The sequence below is a fragment of the Silene latifolia genome, chromosome 1 (genome assembly GCF_048544455.1).
Source record: "Silene latifolia isolate original U9 population chromosome 1, ASM4854445v1, whole genome shotgun sequence".
Taxonomy (NCBI): domain Eukaryota; kingdom Viridiplantae; phylum Streptophyta; class Magnoliopsida; order Caryophyllales; family Caryophyllaceae; genus Silene; species Silene latifolia.
The window spans coordinates 35,578,601-35,584,072 of NC_133526.1; positions in this window are offsets into that span (position 1 = coordinate 35,578,601).

Sequence of the window (5,472 nt, forward strand, 5' to 3'; positions counted from 1 at the left end):
TTGTTTGATGTATGTTCAAATTGTTTTGGTTTAGGAAATTTGATTAGTATGAAGATCGATTACGGAAGGGTTGTCTTAAAACTGTCATAAGTCTAGTTATAGAAAAGATATTGTTGTGATTCCAAGTTGAGGTGATAGCTTGTCCTCTTACGATTCTAACGATAGGTCACACGCCCAAAATGACCAAGTAACGAGTGAGATATGACTGTTTTACGAAAACTGGACGGTCTTGAATCTGGCGATACTCGACCGAGTAGTCCCTACTCGGCCGAGTATCTTTTATACTCGACCGAGTATTCCATATTCGGCCGAGTAATATCTCTGTGATAATACTGTTTAGCGTCTGGAGTCGTGAACTCGGCCGAGTAGTCTCATACTCGACCGAGTAAGGTCTACTCGGCCGAGTATTCCCAATACTCGACCGAGTAATCCTTCTGCGACAATTGAGTTTGCTTCTGGAGTCGAAAACTCGACCGAGTAATATAGTTATTCGACCGAGTACCTTTTACTCGACCTAGTATGTTATGTACTCGACCGAGTACCTCATTGGGCGGTCATTTTGAGTCGGTGGTTATGTTCTTACGGTTGTTTTGAGTCGTAAGGTATGTATACATGTATGTTTTGGGTCTTAAAGTATTCTTTTATATGCGACGGTCATGATACGTAAGTTACAAAATGTTATGATAGGGAGAATGCCGGGTTATGAGAGATAAGTGTTGGATAAGGAAGACATGTGTTAATGTGGTTGTGAGAAATAGTGGAAAAAGGAAAGGGAAGGATGATGAGCTAGTCGAGGTAAATAGCATGTTTTGTGAGATATGGCGAGTGATATAGTTGTGTGTTGAGTAATATAAAAGTAAGTATATATGGACAAAAGTAATGTAAGTCTAAAGAAACGTGAGAATGAAAGATTGAGATGAGGGATACGAATAGTGGCATATTGGGATGTGTAAGGATTTATGGAGGGAGACGGTTAGGATTTTGTTAGTTAGGGATATATGTGATGAAAGGTTGCTTTAGAAGGATGGAGAAGAGGGGTATATAGTGAACTTAGATAGAGTTATGTCGCGACGTGGATTTGTAGATAGTGACCAAGTTTGGGAATTTGGAATATCAAGAGGCGAGCCTAGTGTGTAATTCTTTGGACAATTAATGGTATGAGGTGTATTTTGGTTCCTAGAGATACGAAAGGGAGATACGACTAATTGAAGAGTAACCGTTAGTGTGTGGACTTATTGGTGACAAAGGTGAGTGAGAAGCAAGATGAGAGATGACAAATGATAAGAAGAATGATAAGATATTGATATGAATTAATGGAATTAGAGTTGTGCAGCTATGGGAAAATAAACAGATTACTAAAAGTTAGGTAGAAAGAGAAAGGAGCACTACTACAAATACAGGCAACCACAACGGCCCTTTAACAACGCTTATTCACGAAAATCATCAAAACACGTTGTAGAATTTATTCCGCGAATTTTACCAAACTTAATTACAACGGTTATGTGTTGTTAGCCGTTGTTATTTGTTTTAACAACGGGTCATACTTAAACAACCGTTGTTAATGAAAAAACTAATAACAACGGTTAAATTTTAACCGTTGTTAATGGTTTGGTGCCAAATTAGTGAAAAGTAATCACAACGGTTATATTAGAACCCGTTTTTAATACTTTTTAACAACGGTTGTAGACTCAATAACCGTTGTTATTAATATTATGAAAATCTTAAGAACAACATATTGCTTTATTCTGCTATACGCTACAAACACAAACACAAGCTAATACTGCTACTATATCATCCTCCATTCCTCCCTGATCGTCTCTCTGTCTTCATCTCCGTCACTGTTGTCACGTCTTCTCTCCCTCATCGTGTTTATCAATCAGGTATATATATGTTTCTTAGCAACGCTTATAACTAGATATAGGATTTTTTGGGTTATTATCTAATTTGTTGATAATTTAGCTTAATTGCTTTCCTGAATTTCGTTTATTTGTTTGCCTATTATTGTATTTTCTGAATTAGTTGCCTATTATTACGAATGTAGAATAATGACTCGAACTTGGATGATTGATGCAAATATGAGTGACCGCACCTACAAGGATGGTTTAGCTGAATTTTATGAATTCGTTTCGAACAATTTGAAAGGTTCTTCTAGTATTGCATGTCCTTGTGAAAGATGTGGTAATATTAGCTATATGGCTTTTCCGGACGTTAAAATACACCTAGAAAAGTGGAGATTTAGTCGATCCTATACACTTTGGATTTTTCATGGGGAATCATTAGAGGAAGAGAATAACTCTGAAGAAGATGATGTTGAGGTACACGAAAGGCTAACTGATGATCCTGAGTTTGCCGAGTTTTTTGAGTTGGAAGAGTTGGAAGTAGAGAAGTTGAATGTTGGGTCTATAGATAATGAAGAGAATGATGATGAGTCCATTGCTTTTGAAGATGTAGGTTGACACGTCTGTCGCGTACCTGTCAAAAATAACCAACTGGCCAACTAACTAATATAGCTAGGGAAGTCGGGTCGAATCCACAGAGAGGTAGGAAATTGACTGCTAAAACTAGGCTCGTCTAAGTAACCAATTTGGGGGTTTATAATTTGTGATTTCTAAACTAAAAGAGTAAGGGAAAGAGATATAAAAGGAGGAGTTAACAGATAAAAGGAAATAGCTAAGACAAGCGGTTCACCATCATCATTTGGTCGAGTAATCTAGGTCCCAGATCAATGCAGTACGGTCTAAGGGGTAGCGAACGTCACCTTTCGGTCCTTAATTCACCCTAAAGTGTAAACAGTTTAACTTTCGCCCTCGCTGCAATACTCTATTGTTCGCTACTAGTCTCCCTCTTCCAACCTTTCGGTCCAGGTCAAGGTCCACCAAGAATAAGGGTCTAATTGCGTCGACTCAATTAGGCAATTACAGTTATTTGTAGCATTTTAACAACAAAGACGATACCGGCATTGATCTAGTAATTCAATTACTCTCCCTTCAAATCATGGGTCCCCTATAGTCTTAGCATAGGGAATTAGCTACTCATAATCATCGTACTAACAATAATAATCAAACAATTTAAACTAAACATGATGAGTAATCTAATTGATTGAACAGTTATAAAATAAAGAGGGAAAAGGAATCAAAAGAATAAAAACAATAAAGAAGTAAATTAAATTGATAATACCGAATTCGAGTAGCAAGGTAGAGACTACAATCCCAAGAACAATGACAAGAGTAACAAATGAAATGTACGTCGTAAAGGAGATGAGGGTAACGTGGTGTTCCCTCAGTCTTATACTGTAAAAACATCTTAAACCTAATCTATGGACTGATTACAAAAGCCCATAAAAGATTAGGCGGAAATAAACCAAAAACACACGAAATCCCCTTGATCGAGTAAGATGATTACTCGATCGACGTCCAAGTCACTCGATCGAGCTAGGGCATCCTCTCGATCGAGGACTGCCTGCTGAACCTCCTCGATCGACTCCATGAACTGGTCGATCGACCAATATTGAGTGTATAAAGCATTCGATCGAGCACTAAAGCACTCGATCGAGCTATATGGGCGCATCAGGACTTGAATATCTTCCTTGACTCAGCTCATACGTCCTCCAAGTGTAAGATTCCTAACTCCGGCTCCTCATTTCCCATGAATGCATACAATTAGGACAATTAAGGCTTGATTTAGCTCCTCCTCGGTCAGTTCCTGCAAATTACAATAAACGGGCCAAAGTAGAATATTCGGGGGTATTTGTAGCCAGATGCTACATAAAAAGCACAGAAATGCGTGTAAAAATGAGGTGAAAACCTTATATAAAAGACACGCATCAAATCTCCCCAAGCCAAACCTTTGCTTGTCCCCAAGCAAATATGAATGCAACTAAGGATGAACAAAAGAACGGGACCAACGCATCAGCTACAAATCATCCACTAGAACCAATTTAATGCAACAAAAATGACAAAGTGGCAACCGAAAAGTGCAAACGAGTTAAATTAATGTTTCAAGCTTACTGAACCGTCGACCTTGCAAGATTCAAAGATGTCGGACTCTCACGGGTCGCTCATCACTCAAAATCAGGTACAAGGTGAGTATATATGTGAAAGATCGGAAAAAGCAAGACACTCACCTAACTCGACCTATAAGAACATGCATGAAGTTAACATGAATAAAGTCTCTACAACCGTACATACGCATTCCAACCATACTAGTGACCAAGACACGTGCCGAGGACTTACATTTGGGTCAGTGAGGTAATGGGTAAGAAGGGGCTAAAATGAATTTGGATATATGGGGTTAATAGCTAGGCTAGCAACAACGGATCCAAATATAGACTGCATCCCAACTTCGTACTCATAACAGCAAGATGAAACGGTGCAAAATTATGCACTAAACTCACCAAACACCAAAAAGTCGTCCACTCCCCATAAAATATAAATAAGGCATGGGAGTGTGAAACAATGTGCAATTCTCATTTTTTTTCATTCCTCTTTTTTTCATTTTGAATTTTTCTGTCTCTTTCTTTTTTCGCTTTCTTCCTTTTTTTTTCGTTTTTTTCTTTTTTCTTTCTTTCCCTTCAATTCTTCCACCATCAGAAATCAGACGAAATAACCATATTGCAATAACACATTCCAAGAACTACTCGTTACTAGCTCAGCTAGGGTAGGAAATATTATAGAAAGTAGTTGATAGGACAAAAAGGCAATTTGGCTATGAGAGGTTCATGGGTAGAATGAAACAAGGGGAACTGCCTCTCCTAACACGTGTCACCATCCACAGACCGAATGCATACAGGTATTAAGAAGACTAGACTCATGCTTATGCAAATTAATGTTACATGTCTTAAAGAGAGTACTACTCACATTCTAAACGAAACCGGTCATGAATGTCACCAGTTTAATAAGCTCTAACCTCAGAATGTATTGTAGCTTGCCGACATAAAGAATCAAGTCTATTCGTTCAGATAAGAGAGAAATAAAAACTCGTAGATTATGCACATAAACATGCCAGCTAAATGTCAAGAATATGCCAGGCTCAAGTAAGAATTCAAAGTAGCGTCAATGTTCAAACGTTCCGACTCAATTTAAACATGAAATTTTGAAAATTTTTGAATTTTTTGATTTTTTATATGAATTTCTGAATTAAATAAAACAACAATGCATGCGGAAATAAATAAACGTGAAAGCAAAAATGCAAGAAACATGCAGACACAGATATGGATGCATACCTCCCCAAACCAAACCGTACAATGCCCTCATTGTACCAAAAATAGGGAAAGAAATGCAAACTGAAAGGAAAAGGAAGATTGGAGTCGGAAAACTTACAAAACGTCATATAGCGGGACCTCCCCAAACCGACCATGAACATGGGAGGTCAAAGAAAGTCAAAGAGTAGCTTTGTAGACGTAACCCAACAGCGGCTGGAGATCATAACTGCTCGATCGAGCGGTAGGAATAGCTCGATCGAGTGTTTTGCAGC